At 39.8% G+C, this 18,864-nt stretch overlaps 1 protein-coding gene across 7 annotated transcripts in view; it reads right to left on the reverse strand.

The window, feature by feature from the left end:
• LOC120956685 (transcription factor kayak) overlaps nt 1–18,864 on the reverse strand; it is a 139,072-nt gene that overhangs the window by 95,415 nt on the left and 24,793 nt on the right. The gene's annotated exons all lie outside the window — the stretch shown is intronic.

Consider the following 18,864-nt stretch of genomic DNA (forward strand, 5'->3'; position numbering starts at 1 on the left):
ATAAAAATAATTATCAAAATGTACTTTTTAACACCTCAAAAGTTTCTAAAAAATATTTTTTCTTCGCATATAGGGTAAACGTACCTATAGTGGTGCTAGTACCAATAGTGGTGGTATTGTACTAAAATGCGTCTCATACGATAAATCAACAGTTGTTACAGTCGTTGCCGCTAAATTTTGACTCTAACTCACATATTTTTGTCTTCAAGGCACCAATTTTTGACAGCGCCAATCAATTTTTGTCTCTAAGGCATCAATTTTTGACAGTGCGCATCAATTTTTGACTCTAACGCACCAATTTTTGACAGTGCGCATCAATTTTTGACTGGAACGCATCGATGTTTGACTCTAAGTCATCAATTTTGGTAACATGGCATCAAGGTTTATACTTTATGGTAAAAATATACATAAATTTGATTCATTAACACAAATAAATAACGTAAATCAATTGATATCAAAGAAAAAGAAGTTCTATATAATTCAATTAACTTATAAACTAAATAACATAATTATTTCACATCAGTAATAGTTCTATCTTTACAACTGTGTTACTAATCTTCAATTACTTCTTCATTCTGGCAACGCGGTAGATAATTAAACAGGTTTCTGAAATGATTTTCACAATCCGTTCTTGTGATCATATCACTTCCGTTGTCTATCATGTCAATTAACATTTCCTCATTTACCGGATTTCCTCGTTTAACAATGTTCTACCATTTGCTGAACATGTTCTCTATGTTCTCTAGGGTTCAAAAATGGAGAATAAGGAGGAAGAAACAATATTTTGAACCCTACTTGAGCTTCGATCAGTTCTTTCACTCTAACGGAATGATGGAATCGAACATTGTCCATTACTAGCACGCCAGTTGTTATATTTTTTTGTGCCAATGTGTCAAAAAGTTCCTCCAAGAACGTTACAAATGAATCTGTGTTAAATGGGAAAGGTTGGGATGAATAGGCAACAATCTCATGCTTGTTTATGGCACAACAAATTGAAATATTCCTGGATCGCAAATACGGTACCCTTTGAACCGCAGGCCTTCCTACCAAAGCTCTACCGTATCCGGATCGCATAGATACGCTGAACCCAACATCATCTATGAAAATTATGTTAGCTTCAGGCATCGCAGCTAAGTGAGCCATATACTCCAGAGCATATGTTTTCCTTATGCTAATCGTAGAGCTACAGTTTCTCCTTTCAGGTATTCTTGATGTGCGTTTGAAAGAAAAATTGAAACCTTTTATCGATCGCTGTATAGTAGCGGTGCTAACAAAAAGGTTGCATTCATTATAAAGCTTAATTTTGATATCCTTTAAGGATAAGCAGCAATCCTCATCCAACCATCTCTTTATAAATTCCTGTGCCTCTTCGCTTACTTTAGACTTGGATGGATTACCCCTTTTCTCTTTGGCGATATTTCCCTTTTCATGATATTTTTTCACAATAGCTAAAACTGTAGTACGTTTAATGTTTAAGATTTTGGAAATTTCTTTGGGGAGCTTTCCGCTATTATGCAAATGGCACACACGTTCTCTGTCTGCATCTGTTGTAATGTTATTTTTCCTTTTCGTGCCTTCATTTAAGTCCATTTTACTCAACGCAAATTAAAAATGATAAACTGATGTAGGTATTGATAGATGTGAAGAATTTTTCGATGCCAATTTATGCTGGAAGTAAGGTTACAGTGTCGGACAAATCAATAGGACCACCTTATAATGTTTTATTCACTTATCACATTTCATTACCTAAAGTGAATCAATATTTACCAAATTTTCATGAAAGCACTTTTTGGATGTTGGCTTGAAGTCTGCTTTGAAAGTTTGTTGAAAAGTTAACAAACAAAAAAGTTTTTACAATAAATGTTAAAAAAACCCAAAAATTATGCGACAAAATAATAGGACCAGTATATAATTTTTTTTATTTTAACCATTTATCCTTATTAAATAACAGCTCCGGCTTTTAATTCGCAATGTGGCCAGCCCGTACATTTGAAAAACTAAAGAAAATAACAAAACAGCCTTATCCTGGGCTAACTTGGTAGCATTTAATATTTTGTTGCATGCCCTTTGTTCCGGATGACAGCTCGCATCCTTTTAGGCATGGATTCCACCAGACTTTTACAAGTCGATGGCGGAATGCTGTACCAAGCATTCTCTATATGCTTCCACAGTTTCTCTTTAGTTCGAGAACCTGCCGGTGGAAGCTTAGCTTTAACAATTTTCCACAGGTTCTCGATCGGATTCAGGTCAGGCGATTGTGCAGGCCAATTCATGACGTCAATTTTTTTATCAACAAACCATTTTTTAACCGCTTTTGCAGTATGTTTTGGATCGTTGTCATGCATGAATTGCCATTTCAAAGGCATCTCCCACTCTGCATGAGGCAACATGACAGTTTGGATGATGTTTAAGTATCGGTGTTGGTCCATGATATCTTTTATCCAAAAGATAGGACCGACACCGTACCAAGAGAAACATGCCCAAACCATTATGTTGCCTCCGCCGTGCTTCACGGTTTTTAAAGTGTACTGTGGCCGGTAGGCGGTATTCTTTGGACGACGCACAAAGCGTTTCCCATCCGAACCTACCAAGTTCACTTTGGACTCGTCCGACCACAGTACATTTCGCCACTTGTTCAGGTTTTCACCTGCCCAGTCGTAGTGCTCTCGAGCAAACTGCAACCGGGCTTGAACGTGGCACCGTCGAAGCAACGGAACTTTGCGGGGATTCCGGCCGACCAGGTTGTTTTCAAATAGGCGACGCTGCACTGTCCGATCACTTACGGAAAGTTGCAGCTCGTCCCTAATTGCCCTGGCCGACTTGAAAGGATCAGCCTTGCACAATCGCGTCATCCGAGCATCATCCCTAGCGGATGTCTTGCGTGGCCGACCCGTTGGTATTTTCGTGCCCGTGCTATGCAGCGCGTTATACACGAATGTTTTGGATCGGCCAAGTATTTCCGCGATTTTACGCTGGGAGTACCCAGCAGCGGACAAACGTTTGATATCTAAACGCTGTTGTTGTGTGGAGTGTGCACTACGGCCCATCGTTGGAATTCCTTCAATTAAGCGCTTGAAGTAGTGCACCCAAAAATACACGAGCTAATTGATCGTGTGAAGTGTTCTAGGCAACGGCTTAGAAAACAGTGTAAGCGATCCAGCGTTGTGACGCGCTTTTATACCCATAGACGAAGGTACTCACCACTATTTCGTCTCTCAGTGCAAAGGGAGCTCAAAACCCTTAAGCGAGTGCCGTAATATTCTTGCATTAGTAAATTAGAGCATGTTAATTAAAGACACAGCGAATTGCCACTGCGCTAAGCGTTTCTACAAAAAAATGAATACGCATTAGTTCACTAATTTAGATTAAGTTATCCGACAACTCAATAACATCAAAAATTGTGTTTTAACAATAATAAATGATAATTATTTTAAAATTTTCTGAACTGGTCCTATTATTTTGGCGCATGATTTTTGGGTTATTTTTACATTTCGTATCATAACTTTTTTGTTTCTTAACTTTTCACCAAACTTTAAAAACATTCTTAAAGTTAACATTCTAATAGTGCTTTCATGGAAGTTTGGTAAAGATTGATTCACTTTAAGTAATGAAATATGATAAGTGAATAATAAATTGATAAGTGGTCCTATTGATTTGTCCGACACTGTACATATATTAGAATCGAAGCCCAAATTGAAGAGTTTTTGATAAACTTACCAATCACCAAAACCATGCCAATAAAATTGTACGAAATTTCGATAGTTTGTGGTCTATGTAAGTATTAACGTTTTCTCCTTTTCGGCGTGGTTTGTTTGGACTAAAATTTTACTCAAAATATCAACACTGACATTTGACACATACAGTACGTGCTTTTTAATTGCGACTCTTTTAAAATAAAAATATGTTTAAGCTTTGGGGAGTATCTTCATTTTATTCAAGTCGCGTCACGTAATTCTATAAAACTATAATTCTTGATTGTTATTGATTTCTTTGCATCTTGCTATCAATCTAGAGAAATTAGTTGTTTATGAACTGAGCGAAAAAACTTTAGAGCTTTAAACACGTACACATTAAGATACACACAATTAAAAAGCACCTACTGTTTATTCGTGGTCCTTTATAATTCGGTTTATAGCTAGCGCGTTGAAAGCTTGAAAACAAGATGCTAAAAAGATATACGTAGACATGCATGATGGCATGATACATAGAAACAAAAAATAAATATACAGGGTTTTACAAGTCAGAATAGAATGTCAGCAAAACAATTTCAGAAGCTCAAGATGCAGTTTAGCTGTCAAAAGTTGTTGTTTCACCGAACCGATGCTATTTTCAATAGCGCAATTTGATTTTTAAATCGCTCAAGTTGTTTTTTAGTGGCCTTTCGCATCGTTTTGCAAATTCAAACACGAATTTTGAGACTATTTGTATACAAATCAATTATTTAGGGCATTTCTAGCGTTATATTTATGAAACATTACGTATTTATTGTAAAAAATGAGTGTTTCTGTGCAAAAAGCTACGAGCACTTGCGTATGTAAACATGTACAATGTTTATGTAGCTTTTTGCACAGAAAATCGCCATTTTTACCATAAATACGTAGTATTTCATAAATATAATGCTTAAATGAATAAAAGCATTGATCTCAATCATATAATCTAAAAATGAGTGTTTGAATTTGCAAAACGATGCGAAAGGCCTCTAAAAAAACAACTAGAGCGATTTAAAAATCAAATTGCGCTATTGAAAATAGCATCGGTGCGGTGAAACAACAACGTTTGACAGCTAAAGTGAATCTTGAGCTCCTGAAATTGTTTTGCTGACATTCTATTCTGACTTGTAAAACCCTGTAATTATTTTATAGGTGCTTACATAAATATTAACTAACTTATTTTGTTGCAATAATTGCGCTTTTGCTCATAAACAGTAATTTATCCAACTTAATCCTCTAAAAAAAGTGAATTTGTCTCGTTTTTCTTATGTCAAAAATAGATGCCTTAGAGTCAAAAATGCATGACTTAGAGTCAAAAATTGGTGCGTTAGAGTCAAAAATTGATGCACACTGTCAAAAATTTATTCCTTAGAGTCAAAAATTGATTACGCACTGTCAAAAATTGATGCCTTCGAGGCAAAAATTGATGCGCACTGTCAAAAACTGATGCCTTAGAGCCAAAATTTGGTGGCAACGACTGTAAGTTATTTATGATAGTGTGTAAGGTTCGCTAGCCTTTTAAAAGGATTTAAAAATAAAATGGCGCCATTCCGTTTCTTAGTGACCGAAAAATCCATTATTTTGTGAAAGGTATCAACATTTTTCCAAAATCCTTAGGATTTCATAACGATACTCATGTTTGTTAACGTTCTAAATGACCACATAACAACGCAATTATAAGGTTTTTATCATAATTGTTATCAAATGATATTAGCTGGCATCGCGAAAGAAATGGTTTAAAATTAACAGTCGTTAAAAAATAACCAGAGTCGTTAAAAATTGCTAGAATTTGGCATCGCGATCGCATTGAGTTCATTTGTTAATTTTAACACCTGATCCTATGCCGTCGTTAAACAAACGACTGTCACGAGCGTATGCGATACAAATTAACAGTCGTTTAATTATACAGCTCGATTTTTTCCCCGTGTTTGCCTATATGCGATATCGAGCAGTCGTGAACTGTTTTGACGATCGTTTATTTTAACAGGAATGAACAACAAGTGAACTCAGTTAAAACAAAATTAACTTTAAACGGCTGTTAAAAAGAGTTCATTTATTCGCGATGCCGGCTATTGTTTTATTCAAATTCATTGGCTTTTGACCATATTTACGTATTTTTAAGTGTTTTTACGATAGTGCCTTTATAGGTACACCAAACAGGCATGTTCCTTTAGTGGCCCTACATCAATAAAAACAGGTAATTTTGGTTTTTTTTCGACGACATTTTGGACATGTACTGTTTTTTTACGATCAAATTACGAAAGAAATCTGTATTATGGCAATAATCCTTGCTATTCACACGAAAACAGCTTCAAAACTAAGTTATACTGATAATATACACGATTTTGAGGCATCCTTGTTTACCACCACTATAGGAACACAATACGACGGCTATAGGAACCATACCACCATTATAGGTACAACGAAGCAATCACAAAAATATGTATTTTTTCGTAAATTTGATGTGTTTCATGGTAAAACTGGTTGTGATTGCGTAGATAAAACATATTCCATCTGTTATGTGTTAAAATATTAATAAATTTTCCTTCCTGACACTTCAAATCCATTAAAATACATCTGTACCACCACAAATTGCACCACTATTGGTTCATTTACCCTAATTATAGTCTCGGGAATGCAAACCAATGTATGTAAAAAGGTTTTCAAAAATTATTTTGAAATTGCCATGAGAACCTTATCAATTTTGTGAATAACGGTTTAAAACTGAACCGATCAAACAAAAGCGACACAAAAACCTCGACAACGATTTTTTAACATAATCTAAATATTTGCTGTTATTACATACAAAGTTAAGGAATGTACTACTAGCCTGATATTTTTTTCCTCCCACCATCCACTTCAACATCGACGTTCTCACATATCGCTACAAAGTCGCAGGTCAATATTTTGAAAAAAGTGCAGACTCGTATTCTTACTTTCCTCGTATTCTTACCGGCATAACAAATACTCAACTAATACATGTAAATGTAATGTAATGTAATAGTAATGTGGTAACTAATTCACAGTCCTTATTTAGGCTCATAAAAAACCTTACGATTTCACGACCAAATTTTACAAGCAGACGGCTACAGGCGACTTAGTAGTGGTCTAAGATGGTGAAGCGGTTGGTGGGAGGAAAAAAATATCAGGTTACGATTACATTCGTTAACTATGTTAAAAACAGCAAATATTTATTATTTATTATTCAGAAAGAACGGCTTCGGCCGTATTGTTTAATGTAAGGGTATAATCATACAATTCAAATGATTGCGAGACATTTCCTTCTCGCAATTATGGAAGGACACCTTATTCCGGGTATACTCGGACAGTGAATATATTATCCAATCCTAGTCCTTCTCGAATGGCCTAATTTTTCGTAGCAGGGGTCGAGATCGTGCAATTCGTCGTCGTCTATTCCAGTTTGTTTTGTGAAGTTCATTCGTGGCAGGGGTCGAGATCGTGTTGTACGTTGTCATCCGACGTACTTGTCCGGGTTATCATATGGATAGTCTTGAAGTATCCGAAATATCCATTGCAGGTTCGATCCAGTCCGTTTTGAACAGTCCAGTAAGCGTAGCAGGGGTCTTTATGAAGTTTAGCTTCCAACGCTTTCGAGTGACGGTATGCATCTAGCATGTTTTTAGAGATCCTTTTTTACGAAGAACCTTATCCTTGCCCTTGGCGAGGATCTATATGCCGGGATCGAGGGTTAAAATCTTTGCAAGGACCTCATCCATGCAAAGATCTTCTGTCTCAAGCCGTGCCTGAACCTCCAGCCATACACATCACGCACATTCATTTATACATTCACACATACAGTCATTCATCACAAGCAAACTAGCGATTTACAACATGTAGCACAAGGACAAACAAATGGAGTATGAATGGGAAACATGACTCTTCCGGCCAACCAACCAATGCAAGCCGGCCAAGTCCGACGATGATACACGTTGGCACCCGACGGCACAAGCGCATGCCAACACAGACGACCGACCACCGCACAGCCAGCCACAAGAGTCTTGCCATAGGGATGTCACACAGTTAAACCGTTAGCTCTGCAGAACCCAAAGATAATCCCTAAGAGGCTCCAGTCCGACCCAGCTAGTATATCCCGGATGGGGATACCAGGAGATCTTCCCAGTTTCTCGACTGCATCCAACAAAGTGGGTCGTGCAGCCTCGTATTCCTCGCTAGACCATAGAAGATGGTCTATGTCGTGAAATCCAAGGCCGCAGCCACATGCTTTCGTGTCGACCTGTCCTATACGCTGGAGATGTGCGCCCAATGCGAAATGATTACAAGTCTATACATCATTCGAATGAATGCACGATCCCCACAGACGTCGCGGAACTAAGGTTTCAAAGAAACTCTAGGAGAGATCGAGTACAGGAACCTCCCAAGTTCATCCGTGTCCCACAAGCTCTGCCAGCGTGCAATGCAGAAAGCTTGTGGGGCCCGTAAAAACTCGTGAGGGAGGATGGGTCTATCGTAAAAGGACCCTTCCGAAGCACCCTTCTTGGCCAAATGGTCTGCTTTCTCGTTTCCTAAGATGCCGCAATGAGCAGGCAACCATATCAGGGATATTCGAAACGATTTTCCAAACAGGGAGCATAGGACTTTTAGAATTTTTTTTACAAAATAGTCTGGGCTCTTAATAGCCTTCACGGATTTTAATGCTTCAAGAGCACTTAGGCTGTCTGAAAAAATTACAGACTGATCCGAAGGGCATGCACTTATCAGCAGTAAGGCATAAAAGATTGCGGCGAGCTCCGCTACATAAACTGAGCATGGTTGGCGTAATTTAAAATATGCTTTGGAGCACGTGTTGTATACACCAAATCCAATGCCTTGCTCTGATGAGGATCCGTCAGTATAAAAATGGTTACTGTTAGCATGGCCATGTTTCTCCACAAATTTGCTGGGAATTGTCATCCGGCGAAGGTTATCGGGGATACCTTTAAGTTCCTCCTTCAATGAGGTATCTACACTTAAAATGGAACTGCAGGACTCTGGTAAGCTGGCACAGATTGTATTTTGAGATGTACTAGGGTGCACCTGTAGAGAAACAAAATCACGATAGACCTCCATGATTTTGCATTTAGACCCTATCTCTTGCAGTGTTTCAAAGTTCTCGATTATCAATGGATTTAATACTGTAGAGCGGACGAAGAGGCGAAGCGATAGTAGCTCAAAACGAAGCTTTAGCGGCATCACTCCGGACATCACTTCGAGTGACATGTTGTGAGTCGGACAGTATCGTTGTCTTATATAGGTTAAGGACGTCTTTGGGATGGGCACCCCACCAGAGTCCGGTAATCGTTCTGAGAAAGTTGATTCTTCTTGTACATTTCTGTACTAGATAGTCAATATGTTTCCTCCATACATTTTTGCTATCAAACCAAACCCCTAGGTATCGAAAAGATCTGGCAATGGATATCTTTTTACCATGTAAAAAGATATCGACCTTTGGGTTTAACAAATTTAAGCGTCTATTACTCTCAGTGTTGTAAAAGAAAGAGAATATCAGCATTTCCGTTTTCTCTGGATGAAACTCGATATCTAGGTTTGTGGCCCACACTTCTAAATTATTGAGTGTGGTTTGCAAAGGACTTTGAAGGTCCTTTTCGCCATACTCTGAAGCTCCATTAGCGAAGTGGAAGGCTTGAGATTTTTGACATACCTCGGCCAGTATGACCTTTTTTTTGCTTTAAGCAAGTTTTTGCACCTACGCTCCAGGCCTCTATAATGGATGTATAGATCGATGGAACCGGTGTCTCTATACCTGGCAAAAGCCTTCCGCTTCGCTGAGGGTGCCGCTTTACAATCCGCGTCCCACCAAGGAGTGGGTGGTTTTTTTAAAATCCTAACCTGGGGGGCGGCCTCGTTTGGGCACCGAGGGCGCACTTGTTTATCGCCATAACGAGATTTGTATACTCCTCATTTACGGAGAAACTGGGTTCCACGCGGTTTAGCAAAGCAGTCATTTGGTCGCCGTATTTCGTCCAGTCGATGTTCCTCGTTAAGTCACAATAAACGGGGACTTGATCGGCTGTACGACTCCTCTTGATAAAGGAGATCTTTATTGGCAGATGGCCGCTGCCAAGCGGGTCTTGGATTACCTTCCACATAGAATCCAGCCCCAAGGACGATGAACAAAGAGATGGGTCTATTGCGCTGGGTCGTGCTATAGGTGAGGGCCCCCTAGTTGATTCACCTGGGTTTAGAATTGTCAAACTGTGTGTGTCGCAGATATCCCTAATGATTGGTACACGATTATCGTCTGCGTGCAGCCTCAATCTGATCCATGGGCGTTAAAGTCGCCCAGGATGAAAAACGGTTTTGGTAGTACCGTTACTAGGATTTCAAGATCATCCTACGCTCATCATCATCCTTGTTGATCTTCTTTGGTTCCAGATTGGCTCCCAGTGGGATATAAATTGAAGCAATATAAACGTCAAGATCCCCTAGCTTTGCCTGGATTACGACGTATTCGATTCCCTCGGGTGTGGGGAGGGGTATTGGAGGCATTAATCATCCAAGCGGACCATCATACATGGCCATTTTGATAACCATTGCCTGACCATTCCTCGTAGGAAAGGAAATGCCAAAGGGATCAGCCCGGAAAGGGGTTCCGCGAGGGAAAGGGAGTCTAGAAGGGATTGCATAATCTCTGTCAGGCTTGGGAGGGATTGCCTGGAGAAGGATATGGATTCACTGGGGAAAGCCAGATTGCTAGGATTGGGTGGGTTACGGGAAGGTGGACGAGAACGAGCATCACGTGGGGGCATGGGACCCTCGGATTGGCGTTGGGTCGCATCAACGTGACGTCGAAGTGCCTTTATAAGGGGAACAATTTTGTTTTTCCGGATCCCTTTGATTGACACCCTCGGTGTAAACGATCTTTTAACTCCTGTTAGAGGGGCCAGATTGGGCAACGGTTCATTACCCTCGAGAAGTTATCGGTTATACAACGGTTATCGAACGGATTCACTTCTGAGGTTATCTTAAAACATCGGCGAATGACCTCTTTGAATTATAAAGGACGGCTTTTTATGCTCGGCCTGCATTTTGCAGTATACTGAGCAAGTAGACACCTCGTGCCATTCCTGTTTGCAATGGACGCACTTTTGGGTGTCAGCCTTGCATTCTGTCGTAGAATGCGGTCCTTTGCACTTACCGCACCTAACAGCGTTGGTACAGTAGGACTCAGAATACCCAATCTGGCTGCATTTAGATCAGGTTGCCACCTTTGTAACAAAGGGTCGACGGATGGGTACCCGCAGACCCTCGAAGTACAGTATCGGACATTAAGATAGGACCCTTTTTTTTCAATGCACCGTGCACTTGTTTTGCCACGTTACTTGTGTTTGTGTGTGTGTATGTGTGTATGTGTGTGTATGTGTGTGTGAGTGTGTGTGTGTGTGTGTGTATGTGTGTGTGTAGTAGTAGAAAGAAAGTGTGCTTTTTAATGTGTATTTGCAAGTGCGCGGGTTTGTGTCTGAAAAACATAGCTTGCCATGACGTCATATTGCGTTGAAATTATTCTTATTATGTGTGTTATCATGTGAAACATTGTGCGTTTACACTTGGATAAAAACTAAAGTTTGCATCGACAGCAGCGCTTGTTCCTCGGACGAAAACGCAGGTGTGCTGTTTCATGAATGTGAATGCGACACCGGTGCGAAATGGACACGCGCACAATAGCAATGAACTCGGCATTCCCTCACAGGTGTTTCTCCAGTGCACGCCATTGAAAGGCCTTCGTGCATCTCTGCGTTGCACGTTGTGTGCGAATGGTAAACTTTGTGCGTGCATTGAGCTGGCGCGCAGTTATTCTTTTCAATGGGCGTTTTGTTTCATGAGCGCGGCAGTATTCTGTTCTCGATTTTGAAGGGAAGACGCTTACTCGCGTACTCGTTGATAGTTTTTATCCATGCGATGTTTTCGCTGCTCCAAAACGATGTAATTCATCGCGTATAGAAGTAGAACGCAGGCAGAGCACGGGATCAGCCGTGTCCAAGTTTTTAACCAGCGCGTTCTTGACGGTCCAAGCAAGCAATGTTAGTAACAATGGGTCGAGGTAAACGTTGTACCGATCATCAGCGCCATATGTAAAAGCGAATGGCTGCTGCTGGCATTAAGCGCAAAAGGATCGAGTTCGTAATGGAACGATCGCGCACTTTTGTGGCAAACGCGCTTCGGACAACCGAAACCTGCTTAGACAACTGAAACGCGCTTGGACAACCGAAACGCGCAAGTCAACCGGACGTCCTCAGAAGACCACGGCGAAAGAAGACCGTAACATTGTTAATATATGGAAAACACACTGATCGCGAGGGCGGTGGTCCTGCTTATCACACCAAAAACCTAACCCAAAACACAAAAAAACTACTTACAAATCTATCCGAAACGACCTACTTGTGAAACAAACACACACATCAATACACATTCAAACATACATCCACACACACACACACACATGCACACACACATACATACACACACACACACACACACACACACACACACACACACACACACACACACACACACACACACACACACAAACACACACACAAACACACACACACACACACACACACATACAAACCACACATAAACTTGGCCCAACGGGTGCACGGTGCGTTAAAAAACCAATGCCCTATCTTTCTGTCCGATACTGTACAACGTGTTCAGCAGTACAGTTCCCTTAAAAGTGATCCGGAGTGAGGAGGTCTCACGGAACACTTTCTTTCCGTCAACAAATTTAGAAGCGTACAATTTTTTCACTTCGAGAACCTTGACACGAGGCGCGGAGTGGTAAAGGAATGACCCTTGTCCGTACTTAAGAATATCCTCTAAGGGGTATTCAAAGTCATCTACTACACCGAAGACTTCCACCAATCCACCGGGAATATACACCCGGTAATCCTCCGTATAGTCCGGATCGGCCACTGGCCTGCACCCGGTCCTTTGAGATGACACGCAACTTTTTTGGATGCAGTCGAATAACGTCCAATACACTCGGGAATTTATTATAGATCGATGCAGTGATCGATCTAACATCAAGCGGCTTGTTACGGGGCATGAAGAACACACAATGTGCTCCGTTAAAAGAAGTGTGGTACGCTTTTGCCCTTGATTTTACTTCCTTTTTGGAGGAAGCATCTCGCGATGTTGAGGCTAAAGGTTCATTAGAAACCTTTTTCTTCGCTATCTGCCCTGGGTCGGAACTTTTGCGCTTCACTGTAATGAAGCCTTCATCGGATTCATCCATGGGATCCGCTTCCATGGGAGAGCCCGAGCCAACAATTCAACTGCGTGGAGGACAAGGATAGTAGGATAAGAGAGGATCACTTACCAAACACAGGACAAACGAGAGGAGAGCGCGCGAGATGCGAACGCACAAAATGTGAGCACGCACAAAGAGTGCGTGCCGTACGCACGTGTATTGTCGCTCAACACTCTCAAACGGGTAACACACGGACAATCACATACACTACACACACTTTACACAGTACACTACGCACTGTACACTTATTACGCACAGCAAGCACAGATCGCTTCACGTTCAACTAAGCGTACGTAAATCTTCGTGGTGTCTATGGTGGGTTCTGTGGCTTGACGCTGGCCGTAATCATCCACCTGGGGTGCGTATAGAGAACGTCCGATTCGCTTCGTGGTTGGCGACAGAATGACAGCTAATATTTAGATTATGCTAAAAAATCGTTGTTGAGGTTTTTGTGTTTTGTGTATCATTTATGGGTATCAATGAACCATTCTATTTAAAAAAAAAACAAATTTGCCAAAACTGCTTACATTACAAAGTTAGTTAACATTTGTTGATCTTTTTGCAAATTTTCATGATATTATGCCCTTTCTGTTACAAGATATAAAGATTTAAAGTCAATTAGTCCTTACTATCTTATATGAGATCCATGCTACCAAAGGAACAGTGGCGATTTTACAGTAGCCGGCAAAATAAAGTGCCCCCACTTAAATTTTTACATTTGTCTCATTTTTTCGTTAAAAATGAAGCTATCTTTGTGCTATATTGCTCTAAACAATATTTATTCTTTGCTCGTAAATGCGCAATTAAAATTTCTGAAAAAAATCAAAGATTTACCAACACCTAAAAAAAATTTTAGAAAATTAGTCAAAAGCACAATGACAAAAAAAAGTGCCCACATGAATTATTTTCAACAAATTGATCTTTTAACACAAACAACAACAATGTAACATTTAATATATATTTAATATTTTTTTAAGATTTTTCCAACTGCTGATTTGCTGATGCTATACCTGCGAGCAACATCTCGATGTGATTCCCCGTTTCAAACATCACGAACAACTAATTTTTGGACAGCCAGAGGAATTTGTTTTGTGTAGTTTTCCATTTCGTGCAACTGAACCAAATTGTCCAAGATTATTCAACGAATCAACTTAAATAGGAAATGCTAATGCATGCAACCGGTCGCTTGGCTAATCACCTCCTGTCAACATAAATAAAACTGTCGAAACAAAACAAATGTACAAATGTAAAAATGTAAGTAGTGGGCACTTTATTTTGCCAGCCACTGTAACGGTAAGCAAAGTAAGCAATTGCATGGGGGCCCGTCGATGAGGGGCTCCGCGTATCTTTAGTTCAGCATCCTTAACAGTTGATGTAATATGGCACTGTATTAGCAAGGAGGGCCCCGTGGATGATGGACGTTGGGACTCCGTGCTAGACAAACCCTAAGCACATTATTTCATTTCATTTCATTTATTAATTTCAATATGTCTGCCTCTGGTGTTGAACATATAATTGCTTAAAACCTAGTTGGCCCTATTGGAACTAAACTAACTGTAACTTAACTAAACTAAGGGGAAATAGAAAAGGATGTAACAGAATGGAAATCCATAGTGAAAGGAAAATAAGCAGCGGATAAGAATATTTAAAACAAAGAAGAAATTAAGAATAAAAGAGACATATTTAGAAAGAATAACAAACAGCCGGAACATAAAATTAGAAATTAAAATCGCGGTAATGTTCATTGTATTGACGCAAACAAATTAGCCACGGGTCGTTAATGCCAAACGCTGTATTGCGGAAAGGTATTGCAAGAGCAGTCCAATTTCTTAAACACCTGGAAGGAACATACCAACTAAGTTGGAAAAGCAAGTCTGGAGTATCTATATTCCCTCGTAACAAATTGCTGATAAATGACACACATGCTTTAGTTTGTCTAGATTCGAGGGTGTCAAGATTGAATAATATGCAACGATCACTGTATGACGGTAATGTGGTGGTGGAATTTCCAAAGTGGCGACGATATAAGCACCTAGTGAAGCGCTTTTGCACGCTTCGAGTTTTGAAGTTTGTTAGTTTGTCGAGTTTGTTATTCCAACCTGCCCTGTTACAACAATACAATGCTTTAAGGCACCTCAAATCGGTGAAGCCTGAAGTCATGCGAAAAATAAGGCCAAGGTTTGAATAAACTTTACCGATGACCAATTCAAGATAACTATCGAATGATGGTCTTTCGTCTAACATAACACCTAAATCGCGAACAAGTGACACCCTGTTGATAACAGTGTTATTAAGAACATAATTGTGAATAAGAGGGGAATGACGACGACAAAAAGAGATGACGCTACATTTACTAGAACAGAGCTCTAAGAAGTTTGACGCACACCAGGAAGATAGGGAGTTAAGAAGAGATTGGAGTACGCTGCAATCATCCTCTTGCATCACTGGAACAAATGTCATCTGCATATAGAAGGAGGTTAGGTGATGGGAGAATAAAACTAATGTCATTTATGAATAACAGAAACAAGATGGGACTTAGTACACTTCCTTGAGGGACACCAGAAGAATTGGAAAACGGTAAAGAAAAGGACGATCCATAACTTACATGAAGATTTCTATTAGAGAGGTAAGACCCAACCCAGTGAACGAAAGACGTAGATAAGCCTAATTTAGAGAACTTCATCAACAATAGTTTATGAGATACTCTATCAAAAGCAGATTTAATATCAGTATACACTGTATCAACTTGATAACCTGTATCCAAGTACTGGAACAATTTGGATATGAATGACATAAGGCTAGAGGTAGTGGATCGTTTTGGCATAAATCCATGCTGATTAAACGTTATATACTGCTTCGATAAAAACAAAAGCTCAGAATGAACGATGATTTCCAATACCTTGCCACTAGCGGGAAGTAGGGAAATACCACGATAGTTGCTTACTTCAGATTTACTGGCTTTTTAAAAAATAGGACGTATTGAAGACGCATGCCGGTTACTCCCCGATAATCAAGTACAGAGGACCTCAAAAATTCTTACTGCATAGGGCACCCGACACTGTACACCCGCCACTACCCAGGAATAATAACTGGGATCACTATGGGATAGAAGGAAATGCAATACGTCAAAATGCTCAAAGATTTTAGTTATGCTTTTTCAATGCGTGGTGGGATCTGACGCTCTCGACACTTCTGGAGGACCTGCCGAATGGAAAACTTGGTAGCTGCCGACGAAATTTGTAACAAGAGGCGCAGGAGTTTAAAGAACAGGATCTACGACAAGACCTTGTAGGTGGCATTGAGGACTATGATGGTACGAAAACTCGAGCATCTGAACATTGCGAGGGATTTGAACAGATATTCTTGCTTGAAATTGCTTGCAAGTATTGATCATTGTCATCGATCCCACATAAATCATGTTTATTCTTTTGAAATTCCTTAGTAAGTGCACATATTCTTTTTTATTTTAGATTTTTCTAAAATAAATAATAGATTTTAGATAGAATAAATTTTAGATGCTGTTAAAAATGATCGCGCGGTGCTATAATTTTAACTGCTAATTTTATGGGAAAAACTACTTGCCCTCACAGGCTGCTTTATAACTCCAGCGAGGACACTGGAGCTATAAAATTGTATGGAGGGCAAGACCGCATCCCATAAATGTGACATTTGCTCGAAATTATTTCTCATATCTGTTCGACTAGTACTCGATACGCCTTAAATTGTGGATTTGTCTATGATCAAGTGTGTTGAATGCGCCAAGATTATGTGTATTCGTAAATTAGACGTTCTTCTATCGATAGACGATGGTGTCAAACCTATTTAACATTCAATGCTTTGGGTTTTGTTGGCAAAAAAAATGGCAAATTTTTTGTAACATTATTTTGAAAAATTTAGGTATTTTTTAAGTGTAAAATGGCTACATCAACATTTATAACGATAGGAAACTTCATTTCCAGGCGAATACACTAGAAATCGACGAAAAAATCGCACCCCATACCCCATACCCAATTACTGGTTGTGTAATCTTTTTATACAAAAAATAATTGGAATAATAATTTTCACCATTTTTTCTGGCATTTCGATGGTAAGCCTCTCCGGTTCCATCTTGAAATGCTCGGCCGCCAGCACATCGCTGCCAACAGACTTACCAATAAGTCCTTATCGTCTATATCAGATCTCTCGAGGAAAACAAGAGATAAAGAGATGTTTAGTTTTTCCTGATATTTACAACCAGTGCTGCAAAATGTCACTATCAATGTCATAAAAAAATCTGACTGAAACAAAATCCATATCAGCGTCACGTACTCAATTGTGACAATCAGAGGTGATACTCAGAACGATTGGTGTGACTAATACATGCTCATGACATGTTTGCGACCATCGCTTGGTCAGTCACTATATCACGACCTTTTTTTTGCTGTGATCAATTTTGCAAAATGTCACTGACATAGTCATGACAAATTCTGGCTGAAACAAAATCATCTCAGCGTAACGAGCTCTACTGCGTAGATCAGAGGCTAGCCTCAAACAGTTGGTGCGACCATCGCATGGTTGGTGACATTGTGTGCAACCAACTCGTGTTCAATCACTTGGTCGCGACATTTGCAGTCGGTGATCATCGCGATGGTCACGGGAGATATGCATTGCGTGCGAGTGGTTCCAAGAAACAAAATGAGCATGTTTTCTCGTTCTGTTTGACCCGACAGATAATCAAAACAGATAGAGGGAGAAAGCATGCTCATTTTGTTGCTAGAGCCTACGCGCCAAGTATATTCCAAGAATGTCGCGATTATCGCCGACAACAATGTCGTGACCAAGAGAGTGATCAAAAGTTGGGTGCTAAACTAAATGTCACCAAGCATGTGATTGATTTTCCAACTGTTTGAGTATAGTCACTGATCATCTCAGTTGTGTACGTGATCCGATTTGAGCTTCGTTTCAGTCATGAGTGTTGATGATTGAAACATTTGGCAGCACTGTTCACAGCCAGAAAAAAATCATGATAATGCTTGCGCCGGCATTAAGCTAAGCTTGTCAGTCAGAGTATCGCGTTGGACTCAAGAATTCACATGTCGTGTTCAGCATGTCATGGCGCACTTTTATTGACTATCAGCAATGAGCATCAAGCTACCACGGATAAGTTCATTGTTTTCGTTGGTGAACATCTCGTGATGCTCATGATATTTTGCAGCACTGTTTACAACATTGATATTCATTGACATTTACATAAAAACAAGACGTACTATTTACAGAACGTTATCAAAAGCCATTTAAAGCCATGATCTAAAATATTTATTTGGATTTTTGTTTGTTTTTGCTTTCAACAAGATTCAGCTCCGGCACATACAGGGTTTACCAGCATAATAAACAACTGTCCACTTGTTTATAACAATAGTCGTTTTGAATAGACACCGCTGTCTACCACTTGCTCACACGTCAGATGGTGTAAGCTACTCTGTCCAATTCAATAACACAATTTTCGCCTTCGATTAGCAACTGTCAGATTCGGCATTGTTTGTTTTGTTGGGACAAATTTTGCAAAAACAAAACATTTTCAAATACGTTTCTTTTATTCAAGCAATATGCAGTATAAACCATAAATTTCAATAAATCAAAACATTAATTTTGTTAATTATACAACAACCACAAGAAACCGTGCCGAATCCGACCGTTGTGCAATCGAAGGCGAAAATTGTGTTATTGAATTGGACAGAGTAGCTTACACCATCTGACGTGTGAGCAAGTGGTAGACAGCGGTGTATATTCAAAACGACTATTGTTATAAACAAGTGGACAGTTGTTTATTATGCTGGTAAACCCTGTAAGGCTTCAATCGTTCAGAATTGGCGAAATATTTCC

This window comes from Anopheles coluzzii, chromosome X (assembly GCF_943734685.1).
Source record: "Anopheles coluzzii chromosome X, AcolN3, whole genome shotgun sequence".
Lineage (NCBI taxonomy): Eukaryota > Metazoa > Arthropoda > Insecta > Diptera > Culicidae > Anopheles > Anopheles coluzzii.